Raw genomic sequence first — 27,792 nt, 5'->3', positions numbered from 1 at the left:
GAGGGGGGAGGAGAAAGAGGGGCAGGGGAGGGGGGAGGAGAAAGAGGGGCAGGGAGAGGGGAGGTCTGCGGGGCTACCAAGAGAAGAAGGAGACCCAGAGGAGTGACTTCTCAGAAGTTCGGGCAGTCTGAGAGGGGGCAGGAACTGTTCGGGACTATGTGTCACAAAGAGGGTGATCCTTTGGGTTTCTTAGGCCAGTGCCTGAAGGAGGTTCCCCCCCCCCCCCGCCGCCCTCTCCACTGATGGTTTGCCTTGTATTAGCACGTGCTGCAGGTCAGCCAAGAGGCCTGGATCCAGTGGAGAGAGGAGTGTGGTCCTGGGTTGGGGGACGGGGGCACGTGGGCAGCAGGAGGGGTCCCAGGTTGTGGTAGAAATGGCAGGAGTTTGGGTGAAAACCAATGAAAATTCAATCTCAGCACGCAGGGACTTCTTCCATGTGCCAGGAAAGGGGAAGGATGCTTTTGGAGGTTGGGGGATGCAGATCTTCTTGTATAAACCTGCCTATTTATAAACGATAAGTATGGTGGTCATGAGTCCTGTGATTTCAAGGGTGCTCGAGTATTAGAATCCCAGAAAACTGATGTTGGAAGGTCCTTGAAGGGGTTACTTTGAGCTTCTAAATTTGCCTTTGGAGAAAGAGAAGTCCAAAAAGGAAGGGCAATTTGCCTGAAGTTGGGAGCTGGGGTGTGGCGGGGAAGCTGAATCCTAGGTCTGGGGACTTAAGGCCAGTGTTTTTCCCTTTTCATGTGTTCTCTCCACCCACATTCTCGAACAATGTCTGTCATCGTTCTGTAGAGAGAAAAGAGAAGCTTCTCTTTTTCCCCTCTTTCTGTCTCTTTCTCAGTATTGGGGGTTGATGTAATGACATTATCACTCTCAGCAGAAGGGACTGAGCCCACCTGCCCCCTCCTCTGCTCCCATACCTCTTGCAGCTAAGTGATGAATGACTTAAATACCCGGTAGCGCACTATATAAAATTAACCTTAAATTGTAAATACCCAATAGCTTGATCTCTTGAGAATGGGTTTTGATGAGCAGAAGAAAAGAAACAGAGAGCTCAGCGGGCAGACACACAAGGCCGGGGTAGTTAAGGGGACACCCAGCTTCCTTCCTTTGCCCTCGTGAGAGTTTCGTGGTAGATCTGACTCTGGTTGCTGGAGCAGACTCGCACTGTTTTTAACTGAATAGCTGATCATTGATGGAGACATGAACATATGTAGGTAGTTAATTAAATTTAAATTTATGAATCTTAAAAATAAGATTTCATTACCCTCTATTTATAGAGCATGCTGACTGCCTGTGATATAAATAGGTTATCGTAGGAATAAATTAAATGTTGAGTCACAGACTCTCTCATGTTGTGACTGCAAACACATAAGCATCACGGCGATCAGATTTACAGATAACTTCATATGTCTCAGGTAATGAGAGGTTGTGCCAGCCTCTGATAACTTTGCATGATGACTTCTGCTTCTTCCACATTAAGAATAGGATAGTCAAGGTTTCAGGAGTTAAGTGCTTTGCTCATGATAGAACCAGAATTTTGTGGACCGAGCGTGTGCTCTGGAATCAAACACCTGCCTTTAAATCTGGCTCTGCCATTGACTTCCTAGATGCGTAACCATGTTGAGTTTCTGAACTTCTCTGTGCCTCAGTTTTCATCTGTAAGATGGGAACAAAATCATCCAGTAGGGCTGTTGTGAAGATCAAGTAAGATAACATGTGATATACACAGTGATTCACATACACGAAGCCATTGTTAAATGCTGGGTTTTGTTGTTGTTGTTACTTTCCTCCTTTCTTCTTCCCACTGGTTTACAGAGGAAGCCTCTGAGACTGGGGGCCACTGAATTCTTTCCCCAAGAGGTCAGAGCAAGAGTCACTCACTGGGAAGGCCTGGAGAGTCTCGATGTGATGACCTTCCCCCATCCCCGCCGCCAGCCTCGTGGCTGTTCCATTGCTGTTCTTCGTCGTGGGGAAACTATGCCTTCTTGATAAACAGCCTCCCCTTAATGCGACTCCAGCCTTGAGATCTCATGTGGAGCCTGATGTGTCAACTGTCGGGTTTCTTCGAATGCTTCTGGACAAACACCAGCTGGGGATGAGGCCCAGCAAACGTTATTTTCTCCTTTTCTTCCTCTCCTCTGTCTTTTCCTCTCCTCTGGGTTAACCCTGCAGATCCCACCTTTGTCTGGACCTAAACGTAGGCTTTCTACTCAGGAGACAGGACCAGGGAACACACGACTTCTTTGAATCACAACAACCCAACCAGTGATGGGCGTTTTGTGCAGGATGAGGCTTTGGTCCTTTAGAGCACTGAGGCATGGCTTCCTGCTTTGGATTCTGGGTTCACGTGGGAATTTGGGAGGAAAGTTTTACATTCCTCAGCACTGGGACAGCTGGGGACTTGAGGACTTTAAGGGAACTCCTTTATTTTATTTTATTTTTATTATTTATTTATTTATTTTTAAAGATTTATTTATTTATTTTAGAGAGAGAGATAGAGAGTGGGGGTGGGGTTGAAGGACAGAGGGAGGAGGAGAGAGAGAATCCCAAGCATACTCCCCACTGAGCATGGAGCCTGACTCAGGGCTCAATCCCAGGACCCTGAGATCATGACCTGAGCCGAAACCAAGAGTCAGACACTTAACGGATTGAGCCACCCAGGTGCCCCAGGGCTCTCCTTTAATTAGTCCTGGGACATTCCTTCTGTGCAGACAGCATTCTCAGAGAGTCCCATAGTATATAAAAGGCCCCTAGGAATAAACCATTTGTTACCTACCGAACTGGCAGAGATTAAAATGAAATATTCAGTGTGAGTGAGATGAGTGCTCTTAAACACAGTGGGCAGAAGTAGAAGTCAATAGTACTTATTGGAAGAATCTTTGGAAAATATTTTTAACATGTACAAATTTTTAATTAATTTCACTTTCATTGGTCCAATTGTTGGAATGGTTATCATTCTACTTACTGCATCCATGTAATATAATACTATATAGCTCTTTGAGATTACGTTTTTGAAAACTCTCTAATGATATAGAGCTAAAGTCTGATGGTCCAATATTAAATACAAAATCAGGAATCAAATCTATATCTATAGATCTAAATCTATAACGTATGATCAATTTTATAAAGGTTGTAGCTGTACTTCAAATGCCTGAAGTAAATAAACCAAAATACTAACAGGGATTATCTCTGACCACTAGGCTTACTGTTGACATTTTAATTTTCTTTCTTATACTTTTCTGTATTTCCCACATTTTCTACTGTAAAAGATGTATTTGTTGCCTAATTAGAAAATATTATGTAAAAAAAGGAAAAAGAAAAGATATCTGGTACTTTCTGGTTTAATGAAAAAAACAAAATATTTTAAGAATCCTTTCCAAAAATCTCCCTTATTCTTCCTGTGGAAAATAAAATTGGCATTACAGATGGTTTAAAGATTTAAACATAAAAATAACTCATGCTTTCCAAATGAAAGCATTGGTTGATATATTAATAATCTTGGAATGAGCAAAGCCTTTAATAGAGAGAAAATCCAGAAATCACATAGGAAATGCGAGATAAATTTGACTACATAAAGAAATTTTTAAAAAATCTGGCAAAAAGAAATGCTTCATATAATGTCAAAAGTCAAACCACAAACCAAGAAGAAAATATCTGTAGCACACATGACAGCTAATTAACATTCTTAATTTACAAGGAGACTATCTAAATCATTAAGAAAAAAAGAGATGACTTATGCATCAGAAAAACGTGGACAAATGTATTTCTGTGTTTGGTAATAGCAGGCTAGGTACCTGTCTTGCTTTAGGTAGAAAATCCTAGGTACCTAGGTACCTACCTATCTTGGCTTTAGGTAGAAAATCCATCTAAAGGTAATAGGAAAACTTAGAAGATATTGAATAATTAAAGGCAAGATCTGGGAGAATATCAAATTGTAGAGGGGTAAGCCCATAATTTCCCCTAGGGGCAACTGCAATCTGGAAAGGACAGCTGAGTTCCTGATCAGACCATTTGACAGGTAATACCCTGAGAGGAACCCGATTTCAGGTGTTTGAGTGGTTTGGGGGGCGGGGTGGGGATAGTAATCATAAAGACTATGCAATCAGATGACTATCTTCAGTGTCTTTAATGCACTGGAGAAAGATTGAAATGCTGAGGGTAACCGATCACCAATTCAAAGTAAATTAGGAAAGGCAGAGGGTCTTCTTTGTTGCAGAAAGAACAGAGGATAAGGTCCAGGTCTTAATTATAAGGGAGCAGAAGACCAGAGGAAGTTGAGACCAAAGCTGAGCCCCCGATGGTCACCATGTGTTGATACAACCAATCAACCTCGGTGGTGAGTTGATCGCAATGGACTCCTCCCATCCTTCCCCCTCCCCACTGCAATGTTGCCCTTTACTGCCTGGACCTCCTCTTGTCTTTCTCTCCAAGAGATGACCTGTTCCCCTATGTCTTGCAATATTTTCCTGTTTTGATGTTCACTCTCTGCTCTCAGGGACGTGGTGAGGTAGATCAGAAATCTCTGAAGCTTGTTCAAGTCCCGGCTCTACCAATAATTCTTGTGATGGTGGACAAGTTACTTAATAATAGCAAAAATAATTTATTTAAGGCCAAGTATAACCCAGACACTGGCCGTGCACATCTCTCTCCCACAATTCTTCATTTGAAATCTGAAAAAACAGAGGGTTGAAGGAGACTAAACTGTGTGCCCCAAGTTATGTAGCAAGGGGTTGGCGGAGTTGGGATTCCAGCCCAGATCTGCCTATACCCTAGACCTACCCCATATGGCTTAATTAAGACATCTGAGCTTCAGAAACTCCAGTTGTAAATGTGAATAAGAACACCACCTTCATGGACTTGGAGGGGAGATGAGCTGAAATGCACGGAAGGGTTTGTTGTTTACAGTGCACTAATAATAGCAGCGAGCATTTATGGAGTACATATTATATGGCAGACACTGTGCCAAGAACAGTATTAGCTCATTTCATCCTGTGAAGTGGGAGTGTTATTATATTCATCTTATGGTTAAGGAACCTGAGGTGCTGAAGGTCAGGTGGTGTTCTTGTGGCTTCATAGCTCCTGGGCGATGGTTGCTGGCTCTGTCCTTACACAGCTTGGTTCTTAAGCAGAGGGCCTGAGCTCCGGTCATTATACCTTACAGCCAATGTAATGTATCATTCTTTATTCATTAAATTGTGGGCTCATTTGCTAGGGCTTCTGTAATAAAGTTCCTCAAAGCAAGGGGCTTAACCAACAGAAATGTATTGGGTCACAGTTTGGATGCTAGAAGTCTGCGATCGAGGGATGGTCGGCATTGATTCCTTCCGAGGAATGATTGCGGTGGACTCGTCCCATCCTTCCCCCAGGAGGAGAATTAGCTGCATATCTCTCCCCAGCTTCTGGTAGTTTGCGGATCATCTTTGGTGTTCCTTGGTTTGTAGAAACATCACCCCAATTTCTGCCTTTATCTTCATGTGGGGTTCTTTCTGTGCGTGTCCAGATTTCCCCTTTATGTAAGTACGCTAGTCATATTGGCTTAGGGACCCACCCAACTCCAGTATGACCTCCTCTTAACTAACTGCATCTGCAAAAACCGTATTTCCAAGTCTGGTCACACTCCGATGTGCTGGGGGCTGAGACTCAGTCTATGAATTTGTGGGGGCTGCAGTTCAATCCGTAGAAGGCTCATCAGCAGAAGCACGTCAGGGCGATCTTTCACTGTCAGTCTTTCATTACCTGCAGAACGAGCGGATTTTTTGGCAGACGGTGGTGGGGCGGCAGAAGTGCCTTCAGAGATGCAGGGGCTCCTTGGCCTTTGGATGTTTTCTCAACACCCAGAGGCCAGGTTTTTGGCGGGTCTGGTGGCTGGAGCAACCCAGCTGATGGGGAGGCTGTGTACACATTGTACGCTCTGAGGGATAAATGTGATTGACGTGTCTTTAATCATTTCTGCTTTATTGCTGTTTGTTCTGGTCAACACCAGCGTCTAAATTAAGTTTGCCCTTTACATAATGTCTCATTATGTAAAGTCAGAGATAGCTTTTGAAAGGGGGCCTTCTGCCTTTTAGCAGGGCCTGGTAACGGGGGAGCCCGGCTGATCGTCTGGAGACCATGGACGTGGGCAGCCTTTTTCCCTTCTTTGGGCTTCAGGTTCCTCATCCTATAACTTTCTGGGGTGCATGGGGGCCCCTTTCGTCGTCCTAACCCATCCTGACCCCAGCTGTTGTTGCCCACATGTCATAATCCCTGCTCCCAGCTCGTTCCCTCTTCAATCAGTGTGGTTCAAGCAATTCTTACACACAGTGACCACCTCCCCCAACCCTGTGGACCTCACACGTGGAGGGGCAAATACACCTTAATTTATGGCAAACTGTCATCATCCGTTTGCACAAGGGCCATTGCTTGCTTTGTTTATTTCCTTTTAGATGAATTCCCCCTTCCCTCTGCCACCCTCTGGAAATAATCACTCTGATGTGGTGTCTGTTGTTTCGCTGAAGTTTCCTGTGCTTACATATATTTAACTCACAAAGAGTATTTTGCTTGAGACTGTCTTAACACTCATGGTAGAGGTTATTTTTGGCTCACTGATCAAAAGTGGCTTTTTAGTCTCTACTAAATTCAGAAATGCTGGTGACCTCACCTCATTTTTCAGAGGAGGGAGACGTGACTTGCTCAGTGTCCCAGCCCACAGGGCCACTCAGGGACTGAGAGCCGGTTTTTCTGTCACCTTCCATTGGGGCTCTCTCTGCTGTCCCTTGATCACCTTACATCTTTGGACTTCTCGGTTCAAAGAGGGGTTCCTCAAAGTACCGGATCTCTGTGTAAGGGAAGGTATAGGAACTGAGCTTTGGGGCAGGGAAGGAGGAGGGGAAGGAATGGGAGTCACAGGATATTCCCGGAAATGCTGCATCAATCCCCCATATGATTTCGTAAAGTTTAACAAATATGAATCAGGCCTGAGGCCAGGAGCTATTAATACATCGAGACACATTCCTGTCCTCAAGTAGCTCACCGTTTTGGCAGAGGCAGGCTCGAAAAGAAGAGCCCCATGGTAGATTAGAGGCTAAAATGGAGGAAGGCCAGAAGAGACCATGGGGACCAAAAGGACAGAGAAATTAGGCCTCCCTGGAGGTCAGGGCAGGTGGCCAAGCCTGAGAAGAACATTTGAGGCAAGTACAAAGCTGTGAAGGAATAGAGCAGCCACAGCCTGGGGTGTTTGGGAAACACCAAATATTTCCTAATGGCCAATAGTAATGAGGCAGTAGTCACTCCTTTCTTTCCAGCGTGAGCTCATCACCTCAGCAAGCAGGCCCTGAAACCTGTTGTTCCAGCTGTGGTCTGAGGTGGTAACTCGTGCTGAGCCTCAGCCCAGAAGAAAGGAGTTACTTCAGGGAGATATTCAAGGTTCTTACTTTTGGCCAAATTTTCACCTGTATTTCCAAGAAGCTCCCAGTGACCTCTGCCTGGGCCCCTACCAATGACATTGTGGAAGCAGCTGGCTTGGGCTCCCTTAACCTCCCATAGACCGAGGTATCCAGGCTTCTTCTCTATCTTTGGTTGCACAGCTGCCTCCCTGTCAACTCACAGAGTTCTAGGCAACCCGTCAGGGCCATGGCTGCCGGGATGGATCCCTGGTCACTGTGCTGCTCTCTTATTGGGATATATCTTCTACCCCAGCAAGACACCTACTGCTCTCTGTCTTACCTCGGAAGGCTTGGGGCCTCTGTTTCTTGCCTCTTTCTCCTATTTGAGGGACACCATTCCCTTGGCCTCTCACTCAGGGGAAAATTCTCCATTGTCCGGTGGGATCCTGGCACGCTGCCTTTCCATCTCGAGGCTGGACCCAGCACTGTATCACATTCCTCAAGGAGCTCAAGCCACGCTGCGTTACCAGGGACTGAGTCTCCCACCATGGATTTAGTGGGGATACTTGGGGTGTTATAGGGAATGTCTACACGGGCACGATACAACAAGGCGTCCCAGACATTCCACTTCCATATTACTTTTGACCCCAAATCCACTTCTGGATGACACTTGTCTCCCTGTTTTTTAAAAATTCCTCCACAGCCTCTAACCTAGTTGGTTTAGGACCTCTGCCTGCAGAGAACGAGAGCAAGGCAGAATCCAGTCCAACTTACCAAAATGCTCATCCCCCCAAACACTTCTCTTCTTGGGGACGGGTTATGGCTAATCCACTACTGTGAAAAGAAGCTGTTGTTGAAATCTCAGATTCACTCTGGTATTCAGTTTCTCATTTTCTGTCCTTGCTGGAGTCTCCATCCTGTGTTTACAGCTTTTAAGGACAATGATTCACTCAACAAATATTTATTGAAAGCCTTCCGTGTGTACTCTTGGCTAGGTGTGGAAAATTTCGTGGTGTTCCTTATCTTCAAGGAACTTGCCTTCTGGGGGCGGGGAGATAGTAAACAATAAACAAGTAGCCAGTGAATGAGGGAGACAGTTAGGGATTGTGATCAACTCCACCCCGGAGATAAATCCTGGAATACTTACGTACACACATCGTCCCCCGCGTGCCAGGCTCCCCGCTAAGGGCGTGCTCTGTGTTCACGCATCGAACCTTTAACAATCCTGCGAGATGGGTACTGCTACACCATTCCACCTTGTAACAACCCTGCAAGGCTGGCAGTGCAGGTGTTTTTACTTGTATTTTAAAATCACATCAGAAAACCCTAAGCTAAAGCCACCGAGCTAGGAAGTGGGGCCAGGATTTGGATGCTGGTTTTGTAGTTCTAATAACGTGCTCTTAGTCCTGATGTTGCCGTTTCATGTGTCGGTGGGCTGGTTAAAGACGATGATGAAGGGAGAGTGCTCACCGGAAACGCCGGCGGGGCTCTGAGCACATCACCGGGCCGTGTCGTGGGCCAGCTTGCCCGTGCTCCCTGATGACTGCCGGGGGTGTGCGTGTCCGTGTCTGTCCCGCGGCGGGCAGTTCCCGAGGAGCAGGGATTGGGTTGCTGTTTTCTGAGCATCCCTCCAGCTGGGGCTCAGGGCCTTGCCTGGTGAGGACTGAACCGAGAAGCTGTATGCTGGGGGAAGTCATCAAGGGGACGTGACCACCAGTGGAAACTATGAGCGGGACCCTGGCACTCACATGCTCCTCACCCTCACCCCTGTCCTTAAACATGCATTCTGCTCGCCTTTCCTGCTCCCTGAGGCCACCCCAAACTCTCCGTTTATCTCAGCTGGGCAAAGGATCTCTGTGTCAGTGGCCTTTCAAGTGAGGCCTGGTGGACAGCATTCGTTTTGGACAGGCTCCCTACTGATTACGTAACATGGAGCAAGTTACTTCATCTTCTAAACCTGTTTTTCTTCTCTGTAAAAGATGGACCCCCCCCCAAGTTTCTTGCAGAGTGGAAATGTATTTATATGCCCAGTAGTACATAGGCACTCAGTAAATGATAGCTCTCGTTAAATATTTTATTTTGTGATATAAGACACATGACTTATTTGCTGGAGTAAAAGCTCTAACAAATGAGATTCCCTAGAAGATATCAGTCGCCCAACACAATTAACACACCTGCCGTGTGCTCTACACTGTTCCAGGCACTTAGGACACAGTAATGAACAAACAGACAAATGAGATGTGCTGTCTCCTGAATAATCAGCACAAGGCCCTGGTAGGACTGACCCATAACTCTGCCTTCAGGCAGAACTTTCCAGCGTTTCAACATGAATCTTATATCGGAAGAGAAACAGGGCTAGAAGGGCGGCAAGAACAGGATGCGTCCGGTAGGTGTGCGGGCACCTCGAGGGGACCCTAATCAAGCTCTGGCATTACCCCGTCCCCAGACTCTAAAAGGGGCTCAGGGCCGCAGGGTGGGGTTGCAGCCATGCACTCCCCATGGCAATTGTCCTCGGAATATCCTTATTATCTGAAGATACATAAAATATTTTAACATGAAACCAACACAGAAATATTTTGAGGCAAATGTAAAATCCACGTGACGTCTTACACTGACACATAAGACTCCAAAGAAATCGCTAGGTTCTGGTGGGCATTTTGGCTCCATGTCAGAGAGATTATATATTATGATTTAATACAGAATAGCTTCATGCGAAATTCTGGGAGGGAGACATTTATTTTGTATTCCTTCTCCAACGTATAGAAACTGTTTTAGACTCTGATCTTGCTGTGAGGTTGTTTTAACCCCCCTGTGAACAGAGTGGGGGGAAAGGAGTGTCTTATCACTGCTTTACTCAAATCTGATGGTGTAGGGCCATGATAAGAGTCTGCAGGTGCTCCGATCTCTGCCTGTACTTACAGTTCAATAGGCCAGGGACTATGTCCATTCAGTTCCCTGTCTGTAGTCCCTGCTTCTCTTCCACACAAAGTGAAATTATGTTAAAGCCTCTAGAAGAATCACAAATCACAACAATGTTCAATAGAAACAAGGTCATCAAAGAGAAAAGACCTCTAAGGACTATTCAACTTGCCCAGTGCTTGGCAATGCCCACAGTGGTACCTGCTGTCGATCGAGTCCCTGCTCCCAGGAAGCCAGGGACCCCTGGACCTGGGCTTCAGGACAACGTGTCGACAGCAAGAGGCTATTCTCTGTTCAACTTTGTGAAGGAAAACTCTTCTGTACTTGCCCTGAGAGTTTGCAGTCTTGGCCAATAAATGCTGAATTCAATAAAACAACTATTTTTTTTTTTTAATGTTTGCTCAGTTACAGGTTGAGTCAGCCCTGGAGATGGCTGGCATCCCCGACAACCTGACCAGTGAGCAATAATGATGACTCACTTTGTATAATGGCTTTTGAATGACAAAAGTCTTGTTCACGTATTATTCTCCATAGTCCACACAACCACCGTATTTGGCAGAGATGGGGACGAGTCCCCCCACACCCAGCCCCCTTACCTCCCATGATAGCATCATCTACAATTTTTAGATGGTCTTTCAGAATAAACGCCCCTCCAAGGCTCCCCTGATTTATAATTTCATTCTGTGTGGCCAGAGAATATACTTCGTATGATTTCAATACTTTCAAGTTTATCGAGACTTGTTTTATGGCCTAACATATGGTGCGTGGTCCATCCTGAATAGTGTTCCATGCACACGTGAGAAGAATATATACTCTGCCGTCATTGGTACCCTGTAGATATGTTTTAGGTTTAGTTGGTTTATACCGCTGTCAAGCCTTTCATTTCCTTGTTGATCTTAAGTCTACTTGTTCTAGCCATTACCGACAGTGAGTATTCAAATCCCTATTATTACCAAATTGTCTCTTTGTCCCTTCAATTCTGTCCATGTTCCTTCATGTGTTTTGGGGCTCTGATGTTGCATGTATGTTTATAATTGTTATCTCTTGTTGGACTGAACCCAAATCAGGTGTCCTTCTTTGTCTCTGATCACAATTTTTGTCTTAAAGTCTATTTTGTCTGGAATTAGTGGCTACACTCCAGTCTCTCTTGGTTATTGTTAACATGGTCTATCTTTTTCCAGCCTTAACTTTCAACCCATTTGAGTCGTTGAATGTAAAGGGTGTTTTGTAGACAATGTATAGTTGAAACACTTAAATAAATCATTATGCCAATCTCTGGGTCTTCAAAGGAGTGAATGCTTCATGTAATTCCTGGCAAACAAGACGTGCTCTGCCGTTGTGTATGTGTTTTCTACATGTCTTTTTTTCTTCCTCTGTGCCTTCATTATGGCCTTCTTTTCTGTTACACAGATGCTTTTTTCAGGTACCATTTAATTTCCGTGTCCTTTATTTTATCATTTTTTGAGTTATTTTCTTAGTGATCATACTGGGATTGAAATGCACATTTTAAGTTATCATCATGCAGTTTACCAGTTTAATTACAACAGTGAACGCTGTGCATAGCTCCATTCCCTTCCTGCTCCTTTGTGCTATTATTATCATGCAATTTATATTTTTACATATTTGAAATATACCCAGTTGAAGACTTGGGCAGTGCACATCAGGAGCAGCAGAGATGGAGCAGGGAAGTGGAGTGCAGTGAAGCAGGTGCCACAGGGGAGAAGATCAAAGTGCAATGCAAGAACAACAACAACAAAACCCCAAACTTCGAGGAATGTGGAGAAAGGAGAAATTCATAGAGTTGTGGCTAAGACCAGAGTTAAGAAATGAACGAAAGGAAAGTTTTAGACTGTTTTTTTAATACTTTCAGTATTTTTTTAAAAAGTAATGTCTACACCCAATATGGGGCTTGAACTCACAACCCTGAGATCAAGGGTCCCATGCTCTACTGACTAATCCTCGCTCTACCATTTCTAAGCTATGCTGTCTTGGGCGAGTTACTTAATAATTTTTGTGCTTTGGTTTATATTCTTGTACACAGGAACAATAGTAGTGCCTCCGAATTTGGCTTTGGGGACAAACCGACTCTGTATATCTTGCCTTTTCTTCTGATTCTATGGGTTGTATTACAGATTGGCCTTGACTTCTACTGTGCAAAAGGTTCACTCTCTGGGGTTCAGGAATAAGTAGGCAGAGGTTTTGATGGGGAGGAAAGAAGAGGCTTCATTTAGGCCTCGTTGCTGTATGTTCAACCTAGCTTTGACCAAAAACGTTTGCATTGGACTATTAGGTCTTTCCCAGGTTATTAACTAAACCAGTACTTTATTTTGTATCTTGTTATAATTCCTTGTGCTCATCTGCCATCCGTAGCAAGCATGGCTGTGTGGGGGAGGGGCTGGCTGTAGTGACATTCAGCTGTCGAAACCCCAGCATGACCTTGCCATCAGGAGGCATCTGTGGGATTTCCTGTCTACCGATCATCTTCTCCAGGACAAGGTACCCTTCTGCCCGCCACATATACATCCCAAACATTGCTATTTTGAAAGCTTCCATAAATTATAGGGATGAAGACATGGGATAGTTAACGATCTCATTAAAGTCCTGATGGTCTTTATGGGAAATATCCTGTAACCTGATTAATTTTTTCTAAGTCCTGTTCTTTTAGGACCTTGGGAGATGCTCATCATTTGATTAATGAGGGGCTTACAAACACTGCTTTAGCTGGTTTTTGAAGGTCTGCATAGACCGAGGTGTTTGAGAGGCTATGCAAAATGCATCCATTCGTCCTCTTGCAAAGCAAAGAAGACTTTTAGTTTGAACTCATCTTGGTATTGCTATGCATAAGCAGAGAACACTACCATTGCTGAATCCTTCCTCTGTGTCTACATCGTGTGAGATACTGTCATCGCCCCAGATCCCAGATTTTCAGAACTAGAAATGACCGTAGAGAGCATCTAGCCCAATTTACTGATGAATAACCTGAGGTCCAGAGAGGTGGAGGTGTTGAGATACAAGAGCACGAGTAAACTGGATCCTTCTTCTATGCCAGCGGTCTGTGTCAATTAAAATATAAAATAGGACAAAAGAGTACATTAGAGCCCAAGTATTACCGATATTGTTGATACACTCTGTTACCGGGTGTGGCTCGTATCCGTGGACAGATTTTCCTGATACTGAGCCTCAGTGTTTAAGTAGATCAACTCACTCAGCTACACTGAAGGGAGGGAGGCTGTCCTCACGGGAGGAGTCGCCCCGCACAGGCGCAGAGCAGAACACATTCCCCGTGGGCAGCTAGCTTGTCAAAGGAGTGGAAGAGCAAAGGGATGGGCAAACCAGCACTCACTCTCCATGGACGGCGGATGAGTGCGTGGGTGGAAAGGAAGCCAAGAAGGTTATACTTCTTAGACTCCCTGTGCACAGAAGAACACACGGAGAATGTGTGTGTGTGTGTGTGTGTGTGTGTGTGTGTGTGTGTGTGTAGGTGGGTGGGGGGCGTGTCTTACTGCTACCCACCCCTCTCACAGGAAGATTTACCCAAATTAATAAAACTAGTTAAAGCAGAGCTGGGGGACCAGAACAGAGGACTGTGGTTTGCCACTGCACAATTCTCTTCTTGCCAATAAAGAACTCATTTTGAAAATGTCACATTGTCTCCATTATAGACGACAAGCATCAGAGAGGCCAGAGCAGATGAGATTTTCAAATTCTCCTCACAACTTTGTGCAGTAAGTGTTATCAGCACTCTGCAGATAAAGAGACGTACGTTCAGAGAGGTTAAGTAGCTTGCCGGTGATCACAACCCTAGGATGTGCTGACGTCGGGGTGTGAACGCAGACTCACCCGACCTTACAGTCATGTCTTCCCAACTACACCACAAGCCCTCCTGGTCAGGTTAATGACAGGTGCCAGGCGAGTGCCCAAACAGTTCACTGGAAGGCAAAATCTCTCCTGAGTAGAAGACCCCGAGTTCAAGTCCAAGAGTTCACAGGGGAGTTGTTAGAAGAGGTAAGAGAATTCTGGGGAAATGGGTCACAGGAAGCGAAGCTGTGGAATTGGGAGTCCATACAGCATTACTGGAGAAATAGTAAATAAACCAATTACTCTGAAGCTGAGCATTGCCTGCCATGTTCTACCCAAGTATTGACTCTCTCAATTTGTTATATTCATAGTGAAGACAGACACAGACCTGGGCCTTGCACCTCAGGGGCTCAGGCCAGAGAGAAGTGTGAATCAGCCCAAGACAGCCAGTCAGACAAGAGAGGGCGTAGGGCCCCAGCCATGAAGACGGCTACAGGAAGACACACAGCCGATGCCAGAGGAAGGGCACAAGCCGTACACCAAAAAGGAGAAAAATGCAATGCTCATGCTGGAGGGGCTGGAAGGTAGGGATCTACAAAGATGCAGAATGATCGATAAAGAAATAGGGCCATGGAAGTCATGAATGGGTCTGAGAGCAGCTTCTGTCTTTCCTGGACCGTCAGCTCTGACTACCATCCCTATCATACGGGGTCTGAGTCTAGCCCTAAAAGGCTGCCTCACGATGAATCAAAAGACCAGTAAGTCATACGGACTTGTTGATTAATCAAGAATGAGGAAATCAAGCCACCGACAGCACATATTACTGGACAGATAGGATTTTTTTCAGAACAAAGTGTCTACTTCATAGAGAGAAAAGACTTCTGAGGAATTCTTGATGATAAAAGATTTGGAACCAAAATATCAACTAATGATCTCTAAGATCTTTCCCTTTTAACATTCTGTACATTTTTTTCTCCTCGTTTTTCTTATTCCCTTTTTGCCAGAGCCTGAAGTCATCCAAATACTGTTCCTTCTTAAGAATTCTGGTGAGCATTCAATAAGTTATTATTAGTATCATTATTGTTATATTGTTATAATAACATTACTTATTATAATTATTAAGTAATGCAATATAACAGTATTCTGAAACATTGTGTTTTTTTCTGTTAGTATTTCCAATCACCTTATCATTCTTCCCTCATTTAGGGAGCTAGATCGTGCACATTAACACATACGATACTAGGAGTGGAGAGAAGGTTTGAATTCCAGAAGCCTGGGCTCCGAGAAGATTCAGCGCACAGAAGAGGCAAAATGAGTCAGATCTGTTTTTCATACCCCAAAATGATTTAAGGTTTGTTGGAGTAGATACGGTGGTGCGCTGGGCTGAAGGAGGCGTATGTCACAGAGGAAGCTAGACATAAATAGATATTCTAGTTTGTAGGATGAATTTAGAGATCCAGCTGCAGAGAGGACCCGCCGTTCCTTTCTTCTTGGAGGACAGTGAGGCAGCGATATTCCCAAGCAGAAGGAGCTATATGGAAGGTCTAGCCTGATAGGCCTGGGAGGGTCTAAAGACTGCCATTGTTCATCATGACGTGAGAGCCAAAAAGCCAGAGAGAAGCATGAATTTCGTGTAGGCCTGTGGGCAGCCCTGCTGGCTTTCCACAGTGCATGTGACATGGGAACAGCAGCACATTGATCGCAGCGTGGGACACGGGGTTCTCTGAGAAGATCCCAATCACAGAGGATCTTGGATTGAGAATGAGGGGTGATGCAACAGTGACCCTCATGGAACCAAAGGCTGCTTAGGAATAAAACCAGCAGATAGGTGCCTGTCCAGGTGGGTAATAGCCCAGACTGGGGATGCTGGTCCCCAAATTGATTGAGCCAAAGTTTCTGCCTCTTAGTAGATTCGGGATGCATCTGTAGATTTTAAATTGAGTTATAGAAAAATAACATTGCAGTCAAACACTCTTTAGTTTATAGATTAAAATTCTGTGGTATGGTCAGTACCTTTAATTAGATTATTTGGAATCTTCCCAATGATCCTTTAGTAACCTCTTCCTCTAACTGATGTTCTTAACTTCCCGCCAAGTCCGGGGCACACAGGACATCCCTCGTGTCTGCGAGCAGCACCTTTCACAGGGCTGTATTTTTCTTTCATCCCCATTTCACAGATGAGAACTTGAGGCCAAGAGATTAAGTAATTTGCCTGAAGGCACACAACTGGCCATTAGAGGAAGGAGGACTTCAGTCCCTCCGGTGGTGACGTCCCTGTTCTTTCTATAGACCACACCACTTTTTAAAAAGCTGTGCCTGTCGGAGGTGGGTTAGGCAGAAAATGAGAGCGACCAAGTACAGGGCACCAATCCAAAATCGTTCCTGGGCCAGTTGACAGATTCTTTTCCAAATAATTGTGCTTCACTCACAAGAAGGAAGGAAGCTATTTACAAAGAATAGAAATGTGGCTTCTAGCCCGAGGCGGTTGAAGTCCGGTCTCCTTGGGTCAAATCCCCTGTATTGCTCTTTGGTGCACATGCAGTGACTCAAATTATGTCTAAAGGAAAGGCGATTTACTGCAGGCTCTGTCCTGACGGGATGAACTCAGGACACAGTCTCGCACACTTGTAGACAGAATTCTCCAGGCTGGTTCTCTGTAGCCGACTTCTTTGTGTGTCTGCTGGGAGTGGGCACAGACCCCAGAGGGACCCGGCACAAGGACCCCTGTTCCAGTTACCACAAAAGCCAGCGACAACATGCCCGCTAAGGCCCACTGAATTCTTTTCGGGTTGTTTACTTGTGGCGGGTGTTGAAGGCCTCCTGGAAGGTAGGGAGGCGGCCGCTCGCTTAGTCATTTCACGGACTCCAGGACCGTGGACAGAGGCAGCCCTTTGGCCGTAAAAAGCACGGTCAATGGGCGTGTGGGTCGCCGTGGGGAGGCCAGACTTTCTCAGCTCGTGAATGGAAGATGAGGAGTAGGAGCCCCGGTGACTCAGTGGCACCTGCATCGAGTCCTGTGTCATCGGGCTGGTCGCGTGCGTGCATATACAAAACAAAAGGTAAAACTACACAAAAACCTTTGCTTCGGGTCCGATTCAGACCCATACTAACGTTTCTACTTCAACCCCCTCACGGTGGTCAGGCTTACATCCGCATTTACTGTCTGGTTCTGTTTGGTTCGAGTCATTGCCTTTAGCCGCCCCTTCCCTTATTCGATGTCTGACCTTCCCTCCAAGTCCAGGGCACACAGGACGTGCCTTGTGGGCGCGAGTAACACCCCTCACAGGGCTGCGCCTTCTGGCTGCCCACTAAATCAATGCCTGTGAAAAGGCTTCGTCACTCTCCACGTGAAGTTGCTCCTGCGCGTGCGCCGTCCTCACCGCGGGTTCCCCGGGAGGACCGCGAGCCGTCTTCCTGCGGCCCCACTCTGACCCCTCGCCCGGTGGTGCCCTTCTGCTGGGGACGCTTCCTGTCCTTCCCTCTGAACCTCCTGTTGCTACGGCTCCCTCGTGCACCAGCTTCACCCTCTGGAAATACGTCTTGGATGTTTTCTTGTTCTTTTTTGAGAACTGCTTCTACCCTCTGACTTCTTTCTGGCCTGTGAGTGTGTGTGTGTGTGTGTGTGTGTGTGTGTGTGTGTATACTTCTCATCTACTAATAAGCCCTCAAGGCATTCCAAACCATTTTTGACTAGATTCTGGTTAATGCTAATAACACAAGTAGTAATAAAACACTTTAGAGTTTACAGAGCACTTCTTACTATGACCCGTCAGTGGACTGAAAGGCGTTCAGTAGTGAAAGTTCTGGGCTCCTCGATAACCAGCAGTTGTTAGGTTTAAAATTCCTGTTCAAGGGAAATGCACTCAGCTAGCACTCCGTTCAAAGGTTGGTTTTATAATTGTTCCCGAGTCATAAAAAACAGAAACCAACCGACCAGCCAGCCAACACACAAACTAAAAACGGCAGCAGGCAGGTTCTGAGATTATACTTTGCCGGGAGATGATCTTCCCTAAATTCCTGATTTGCACAATCCTGGGCTTCAATATCAGACATAGTAGCAGTGAGAGTGACAATAAAGAATTGATAACTTGAGTCATACATTTCCAACCACTGCATATGGAAGGAGTCATTGTCGTCTCTTTTTCTGAAAACACCACAGTCCGGTGTACGTTCGATTCGTAGAGAGTGGGGAACTACGGAGGAGTGGGGTGACCAGGCCCAGGGTGATGACAGCGGTGCTTGCCTTCGCCAGCCCGATTATCTGATTCCCTGTTTCCTCCTTGAAGAAGTGGTCGGGGAGTTCTGAGTATGTATATGTGTGATGTGTGCGTGTGCGTGCGTGTGTGTATCTTCACACACCGTTCTGCATGTGTTCATATCATATGCGTTAACTAGCTTCTTAGCAAACTAGCGTTTACAAAAATCGCTAACGTTGAGTAACAGTAATGAGGCAGCACCCCCACTTAGCACTTTACAGGTGTCATGTAATTAAAATTTCCCCACAAACTCCTGGAAATAAGGCTTATTGTCCCCTTCCCCATGTATCAGCTGAGGATATGATGGTCAATGATTTAATCTATCACGACTGTGTAATGAAGTCTCCAAGAACACCCAAAGGGCTAGGTCAGAAAACCTTCCAGGTTGGTAAACACGTGGAGATGCAGGGAGAGTGGAGGGGGCGTGGAAGCTCAGCGCCCTCCCCCCCACAGTTTGCCCTGTGCATCTCTTGTACCTGGCTGTTCCTGAGTTCTAGCCTTTTGTAATAAACCAGTGATGTCGTAAGTAAAAGGTTTCTCTGAGGTCTGTGTGCCACTCTTGCAAATTCGTTGAACCCAAGGAGGGGGTCTTTGGAACCCAGACAGTTGGTCAGAAGTCAAGATAACAAGCTGGATTTTGATCGGCATTCTGAGTTGGAGGAGGTCATGGGAGCCTCTGGTTTGTAGCCAGCCAGTCAGAAGTACCATGTACAGCCTGGGATGTGACTGAGATCTGGGGGGGGGGGGGGGGCAGTTTTGTAAGACTGAACCCTTAACCTGTGGAATCTGATGCTATCTGCAGGTAGGTAGTGTCAGAATTGAGATGAATTGTGTCGAACTGTGGGACACCCAGCTGGTACAGCCTTGCAACAAATGAAGTTTATATCTGAGCTCCATGCACTGTCTGGTGTCAAATCTTCAACCTCTCACATATATGGGTGAATGAGTTGTTTTCTCAAAACAGGGCTGGTAATTTATTTATAATCCGATGTTTTCTGTTTGCCTATTCCTGGGATGGCCATGTCCTGAATTATCCACCTACTTAATTGACCCCATAGATGGTCTTTGGAGAGCAGCATCTCTAGCTTAAATTCCCATAAAGGTGTGTTTTCATGATTCAAATGCTTATCTGAAGCTTTGGTCCATCTCCCATTTTAATTAGTATCTTTCTGCATGAGTTGTGGAGATTTTCAATATCAAACCTGTATGTAAGGATTGATCGTTTTTCTATCCAATAAAAAACAAGTGAGTGACTTTCTTTCTCTCTCCTCTGAAACCCATCCCCCTTCTCATCTCTGATTTGCATCTCTCTTTGGGTACTTATGAATCTGTATATTCTGCATTATTTTCATCTGTTTCTCCTATTAGAATGTGTCTCCTTGAGGATGGAAGCCATATCTTTTTTTGTTTTGTACTCTTCTATGCCTAACGAGGGGCCTTGCACAATATCTGTTAATGATTTTGTCCCTTTTGTGCATTGCTGTATTTCTAGAAACCTGGAAAATCCGTGGCACAGGTATTTTGTTGGATGATGAAATTGATGGTGTTTATAACTGGAACCTGAGTCATTTTGATGAATAAGAAATCTTTGTAAAAGACAAGACAGGTAGTAGACACTCATGCACTCTGTCTGAATTAGCACCCATGAGCTATTGAATATAATGAATTATTTAGAAAATGCAACATTAACAATTCATCTTTAATCCAGGCTGAACCCTTGGTGTCCTTTCTGCCTATTTTCCATTATGGATGCCCATTTGTCTGAAAGTTCCTAAGTCATGGAAGAAAGAATGTGAGAACTTTGTGTCATTACCCCCATCCCCAACTCACTCCACACACAGGAAGTTGTTTTCAGGAGGTGAAGGCACAGGGAGCAAAGGAAAGCCAGAGGTTATATGTGACATTTTCAGAATACCGGAGAGTTGCAGCTCCATGAGGACCGCCTATGTCATTTGTGGAGTCCAGTGACAAATGAAAACGCAGGGCCCCGTGTTAACAAATTATCAGGAATTTCAAGATGGCGACTGCAGTGCATTAAGCCAAACACAGGGCCCTCTGAGGATGGGCACAGGTGGCTCTTCCATGCAGCCAGCCTGGGCTCCGTGTGAGGTTCACTGCTATGATTCTTGGATTCTTCATACCGGAGCTGGTATTTGCTGAGGCAGGGCACTGGCTGTTGGGAAGAGAGATGGAGCTGTTAGCATTATGAGAGCATTGGCGGGGGACCCCGAGGCCCCTTAACACTACATGATGGAGGCAGACATGGACTCTCACCTGAGAGCTTGGGAAGGATCTTGCTAACTAGTGTTCCTAAAATTGGAGCCCCAAATATCTATCCAGAGGCCTGAATTCAGTGTAATTTTCAATTTAACATGAGTTCCTTAGTTGAGTGGCCACAGATGTGACCTGGGAAATGTGAGCTACCACGACTAACATGCAGCAGATAATGGGCATCGGGGGGAGCCTAGCCAGAAGGTCTGCACCACAGCTCTGGCTTGGCCTTGGGAACCTGTGACCCTCTGGGTGCCCTTCTCTGAGTCTCCACTTCCCAGAGTCAAACCAGCTGATTCCCCCAATTACCTTGCAATATCAAGAGTCAAACAGAAGCCATGATTCTGGCGGTGGCATTCTTACTGTGCACAAGCACGTTCGTACATGGTACTTGATTCTGAACCTGTGGAAACCAGATCTTCAGCTTTGCAGTTCAGGCTCCTTCCTGCCCCACGCTGCCTCCGGCACAGATGCCCTTATTATAGATGGGAATGAGCGTCACGTTGTCTCCAGCCCATGATTTTTCCTCACGCTGGGTTTACTCTCTTGGATACTTCTGTCCCTAGTGTCTAGGTGGGGCAGAGACAGTGAAGAGGTGTCCCTGCGTCTGCAAGCCCAGGCAGGGTGCCCCCTGGCCTCTGGAATGGGAAGCGGTCCTCCTTTCCCTGGAAGCGGATGCGAATCCATGTGCCAGGGGACATCTCTGAGTACATTTGGACTGAGTTCTAACTCATGTTAAATCCTCTATTACCTCCTAGGAAAAGAAGGAAGTACATTTTTGCTCCTATCACCAAAGGGGAAATAAAAAAACAAGAAAACCAACTCCACAAAGCAACAGACTGGGGAGATAGAAATCGGATGCTAACCCTTAGAGTCTGACGTGACCTGTCCACCATAGGCTCAGAAATAGCCCAGTGCCCATGACGGGAGCGTGAGGCCATCAGTGCCAAGCTCGGGAGGGAGGCAGGAAGTTGGGCCTCACACAAAACCCCGATGGTAAGGAGCTGTGGTTTGCCACAAGGCTTCTGGAAAATTTCCTTTCTGCCCAGAGTCACATCGCGGGCCACCATGCTCAGCTGCTTTGTTGGCCAAAAGTGAATCCACTGATACATTTGTCACTGTTTTAATTTGGTTAGCATCATGGAGAGAACGTGGCCTTTGGGTCTGACACACTGCGTGAATTTGTAAAATGGAAACTCCTAATAATGATACTGTTTTCAGAGGCTGATTTAAGGATTTCGTAACAAAAGACGTATGAAAGTGTCCGGAACTTGGTGGCTACAAAAAATTAGGGTTAAATTCTACACCATAATTGAAATATTTAAAAACCTGCAAAGTCAAGAGCAGTTACTCTTTGGGGCACCTGGGTGGCTCAGTCCGTTAAGCATCTGCCTTTGGCTCAGGTCATGATCCTGGGGTCCTGGGATCGAGCCCTGCATCGGGTTCCCTGATCAGCGGGGAGTCTGCTTCTCCTTTTCCCTCCCCCAGCTCGTGCTCTCTCTCTCTTCCTCACGTCACTCACTCTCTCTCTCAAATAAATAAATGAAATCTTTAGAGAAAAAAAAAGAGCAATTACTCTTTAGCTACAGAGGGACTGCGTCAGCACTATGAAATCTTAGGATTCCATAACTAGTTTGGTATTAGATTAACAGAAAAGCCGTGGAAGCAGGACACAGAGTGGAACTGATTTGATATCAGTTAACATGTGAACCAAGGTGAAGGCGCTGTTCACTTGAGCCCAAGGGCTCTTCTTTAATTCTTGAGCAAGAAAAAATTAGTTAAACTGGTGGGACATGATGTCAAGACAAAGCATGGATGGTCCGAAGAAGGATGTCAGGTCAGGATTGAGGAAGAGGATCAATTGCTTACACTGGCACTCGATAAACATTTATTGGGCCTTCATAAACATGTATTAGGTGCAAGGCATTTGAAGTTGCCTTCAAGTTATAGTCTAACAGGAGATGCAGGCACATCACAGGTATTACAAAATGCCAAAGAGAAGCAGAACAGGAGTTCAGAAAGCACAGGGCTGAATGGCTTGGGGAGGTTCACCAAGAAGGTAACATTTGAGATAGTTCTTAAAGCAAGTCCTTCGGATTGTGGGTTTTAAATTTATTACAAATAAGACAAGAGAAACTGCACATAATAAGTATTTTTTTAATAAAGATTTTATTTATTTATTTGACCGAGGGGAGGGGGACAGCAGGGGAAGCAGAAGGCAGAGGGAGAGGGAGAAGCAGGATCCCTGTGGACTCAGCCCCAGGACCCTGGGATTCATGACCTGAGCCACCCAGGTGCCCCAAGAGTAAGTATTGTTACCTGGAAGTTTTGTTTCCATGTATGTGCTAGGTTAAATGTACATTTCTTATTGTGGTTTGTCAAAAACAGTCTGAAAGTGCTTGCCTTAAGAGAAGAGCCCCTAGGGGACGCCTGGGTGGCTCAGTCGTTAAGCGTCTGCCTTCAGCTCAGGTCATGGGGATCAAGCCCTGCATTGGGCTCCCCGCTCAGCGGGAAGCCTGCTTCACCCTCTCCCACTCCCCCTGCTTGTATTCCCTCTCTCACTGTGTCTCTCTCTGTCAAATAAATAAAATCTTAAAAAAAAAACCAACAACAACAAAGAGAGGAGCCCCCTGGGCTCACACATTTCACACAACCTACCATCAGATAGCAATGGTTTTTACTCACCTGTTCTTTCCATCCTAATGAGCTTCCTCGGTCAGAGGCTGTGTTTTCTTCAGGGCTGGCCTTATGGGTTTGCAACCTGGGTGGACACACAGGGTTCCAGACCCTGTGCTTGTCATTCCCTGCTGTTACTATCTTGAAATTCTTAATAACTTTAAAGCGAAGGCCTGAATTTTAACAGATAACAATTGATGTAGCCAGTTCTGTTCTTTATCCTAGCATAGAGGGGCCCAGCTTGGTCAAGAAGGTACAAGAACTACAAATGGATGAATAAAAGATGAATGAATGTGTGAATTATGGCCCATCATGTACTGAGAGCCTCTTACATTAACCCAAGCACTGGGCTGGCCCTGGGCATCCACGTGATGTCATTTACGTGTCTGTGGAACTGGAGACAAGTGACTCTGGCCGAGGGAATGGATGTAGGCAAAGATGAGAGATGGGAGGGTCCAAGGTGTGCAAGGAAACTGAGGAACATGGGTTAGTTCAGTTTCATAGAATGAGAAGGCATTGGTGGAAGACATATCTGGAAAGTAAGACTGGATCATGGAGGAGAGCTGAGAAGTTGGCCTTTATTCTGATGATAATGGAGGGTCAAGGAACATTTTTGGATAATCTGAGGACATGAAGAAAAACATTTGAGCTGTTCAATATCTCTGTTCAGCTCTCGAAGAGTAAATGGAGAACCTATTTATCTTTTGGGAACAGAAATTTTGGAGGGGTCCGTGAAGTCAGCGTCAGACTGCCTTCCATGTGTTTCTGCAGAAGTGTGAAAACCAAATGTTACAAGTCAAACAGTGTTTCAAAATCAAATATTTTAAATGCACCGAGAGAGACTGTTATTTCAAAAAATGCTTTTTTAAAAAACAATCATCAGTTTGGTTTACAACTTTGCCAAGATATTTCTTAAGATGTGCTCTTCCATGATTAGGAAGTAGGTGATGCAGAACAAATTAGGTTATTTATAAAATCCTAATAATCAGCTTTATTAAGAAAAAAGGCAAAGATTGCAGCAGGCACACTCATGTCAGGAGCTGTGGCAGAGCCTTTCTGAGGAAGGACAAGTGTCTCTGGTAGAGAGAGATCAGACATGGTCCAGTCACTCAACATGCGCGTCCAGCAAATCGCTCTGTGACAGAGCAAACGGTAGAGACATGTTGGGATGACTTCTGCAAGAAATTGATGGAATTGGATCTTTCAAGGTCTTATTCAGACCCACTCCTTTCACCAGTGACAAAAGTGAGGCACAGAGAGACACGCTCCTGGCCGAGGCTCACAAGCCAGTGAGTGGCTGAATCGAACCAGGGCTCAACCAAGGCTGATTAGGTTGAATTCTGAAGACGGTTGCTAATTTCCAGTTTTCTTGGGGTTAGATAAATTCCTTCTGGTGATTGATGCTGATCAGGAACTCACACATTGCCCTGGAAATAATAAATATTTGAACCCTTAATTCTACTCATAGGTGGGGTATGTGTGTGTGTGTGTGTGTGTGTTTTTCCCCCTTCTTTCCTCTGCCATCATGGAATCCAAAATAGAACAAACAGGTTTTCGATATTCGAACTGTGCCTAGCTAGCAATTTATAGCTATCCCTGTCTAAACACATTGTATATCAAATATCTAAATAGAGATCAGAGTCATTTTTCTTTTCTTGCTGCCAGTAGATAAGTAAATAGAAGGGGAAAAAAGAGCAAGAGAAAAAATAGAAGTGAAAAAAAATGTCATTTGCTTAAAGTAAATGAGCTTTTATTATGGCTCTGTGAGATAAGGAAAAAGCATTTTCAGACAGTTGCTCTGGTGATAAATCGTGCAGAGGCGATTAGAGCTTAGAAGAGATGGGATTGGTGCAAGGTGCAGGGATTTTTGTGTGTGTGTTGGGGGGGATAGATTTCATTTCTAACCTTGGTAGGTTGCATGCATCTCCTTCAGTAAATGTTATTCAGCAAATTCAAGTATTGGAGTGTGCCACACCTTGTGCGGGGAATTGGGGATATAGGAGTAAAAGAGGAACTTTGTTATGTTTAGAAGCTCACGGTCCTAGCGGGAAAGACAAAGCAGTGAATAAGTACTACAATATGGCGTAGGCGCTATGATAAACATGACCCTTGAAAATTAGAATTGCAGAGGAAGAGCATGATGCCAGCATTGGCGATCTGGGAAGGCTTCCTGGAGGAAGTGACGACTGTGTGCTGTGGAAATGGAAAAGATTTGAGGGAGGAAGGTGTTCCAGATAGCAGAACATAATGTTCAAAGGCATGGAGATTTAGAGGACCTTGCTCATTCTGTGTAGGTGGCCAGGAAAACTTGACGGGTTTCCCATCCATCTTTCCCTGTGAGAAAACAAAGTGATTCCCCATCACTCTTCCGATCCCATAAAATTTTAAAGAATTTAGTAGAATGGGTTAGATGATGGCAGTCTTGAAAATATAGAGTCATAGAAAAATACCAGGCATGAAGTGATCCGGTCTAGAGACCTGACTGCAGCCCTCATTGTTTATGTGATCTCGGGCGGGCGAGCTGTCAGCCTCTTCAGGCTTAGTTTCCTTATCTGTTAAATGGAGAGATAATAATGCCTGGCTACATCACAGGCTCCTTGTGCCAATCGATGTTAACAAACTGCAAAGTACTATGTGACACAGTAAATGTTACAAACACACACACAGGTGGGTGTGCACACACACACATAATTATGTAGTTAATTAAACAGTAAATAGTCTATAATAGTTCTTATGACCCAGATGTTTTTCTCATGAATTGAGATGTCCTCCACACTGCAAGCCACATGATCAATCGAACCATGAATCTGATCTGTCATATTTCCCTATTTAAAACCCTTTTGATACCCCTCCCCCCGGTCTATCAATGTTCAAACTTCTGAGTATGATCTGCAAGACTCCCCAGATAGGTCCTATTACTTTTTAGTTTAATCTACAGTTTATTTATTTTGTACTTGAGTAATATCGAGACACCATGAGACCTCTTTCTCCTCCCTCCCTTCCTGGCCAGCCACCTGTCAAAGTTCTGCCTGCGGGATATTTCATCTTCTGCCAGCACTAGGGACCACTTGGAAATACACAGACTGTCTTTAAGCTCTGAGATCTAAAGCTCTTATCGATTACTAAGGAGTTTCTCTCCTGTGTCTTCCACCTTGATCTGTGAAAACCTGGATAACCAGATAATGTACTGTGATTAGCTAGTAAAGATGGGTCTTAATGCAAAATCTGTATGATTCTCCCATCATCTGTTGCATAACAATATCCTCCACTTCACCAGTGGTCAAAGTTTTTGGTGTATTTGAGGTTGCTGTTATAAGATATGACATTACTTTTTGCATTTTCAAGATGTCATTTGTCTAAATACTTTATGCCCAGTATGTGTGTTTAAATGCAGTGCCTATTTAAACCCAGTCATTTATAATAAACAGTATTTTCCAGACGTCATCCATACTATACAGTCACATTTCTAGTAAAACTCATACATCTAAAGGGCCCCTTTTGGTTATTCTCCTGCACAGAGGAACAGAGTGCCCATAAGAGGTGGGTTCAGTTCTTCACTTTATGGAAGCAGAAATGCTTTCAGCTTTTCACAGATTCTTTTTTTCTCTCTATGGTTAAACTTTGTTCACACCCTTTCTCCTATCTCTTCCCTAACTCACATCTTTTCATCTGCCTGGCAATAGGGGCTCTGTGGTGGCTGCTCTGGTTCTGCCAAAGCAAGGGGATGGACCTGTTTGCAAAGGTCCCTAAGAACTGCTGTGCACATGGCAACCCATGCACAGCTTCATTTTCTCTCTGCAAGGAGAAGGACTGAAGAGAGTGGAGGTGGATTGACTCCACCCCCATGACTTTCAGGAGAGAATTGAAGAAAGTCCCCAGGAGTACACAGAAACCCCCAGCTTTTATCTATCTATTTTTTTTATTTTTTAAAAAAGATTTATTTATTTTAGAGAGAGGAGGGGAGGGGCAGAGTCAGAGGGAGAGGGAGTCTTTTTATTTTATTTTTTAAAAGATTTTATTTATTTGAGAGAGAGAGAGGGGGAGAGAACACAGGGAGAGTAAGAGGGAGAAGCAGGCTCTCTGCTGAGCAGGGAGCCCGATGTGGGACTCCATCTCAGGACCCTGGGGTCATGACCCAAGCCAAAGGCAGACACCCAACTGACTGAGTCACCCAGGCGTCCCCAGAGGGAGAGGGAGCCTTAAGCAGACTCCGCACTGAGCACAGAGCTCAACATGGGGCTCGATCTCATGACCCTGAGATCATGACCCAAGCCAAAACCAAGAGTCAGACACTTAACTGACTTTACCACCCAGGCACCCCGGAAACTCCCAGTTCTTAAACTTTATCATATTGAATCATTAGGGGGAGTCTTTATGAATTCATATTTCCCACCTTATCCCTAGAGAACCTGATTTGAGGCCATCATGGTGAGTGTTTGTGTAGTGGAGGGTGAAATATAGAAATAATTGCACATTATTTAAGAAAAAAACAAGAAAAAACA

At 45.1% G+C, this 27,792-nt stretch overlaps 1 long non-coding RNA gene across 1 annotated transcript; it reads left to right on the top strand.

The window, feature by feature from the left end:
* The first annotated feature begins 99 nt into the window (after nt 1-99).
* On the top strand, nt 100-27,792 carry LOC130544198 (uncharacterized). The gene is made up of 2 exons (XR_008960278.1): nt 100-15,133; nt 15,294-27,792. It is a non-coding gene; the product is annotated as an uncharacterized LOC130544198 (long non-coding RNA).

This window comes from Ursus arctos, unplaced genomic scaffold (assembly GCF_023065955.2).
Source record: "Ursus arctos isolate Adak ecotype North America unplaced genomic scaffold, UrsArc2.0 scaffold_2, whole genome shotgun sequence".
Lineage (NCBI taxonomy): Eukaryota > Metazoa > Chordata > Mammalia > Carnivora > Ursidae > Ursus > Ursus arctos.
This window is presented reverse-complemented; position numbering and strand designations above follow the sequence as displayed.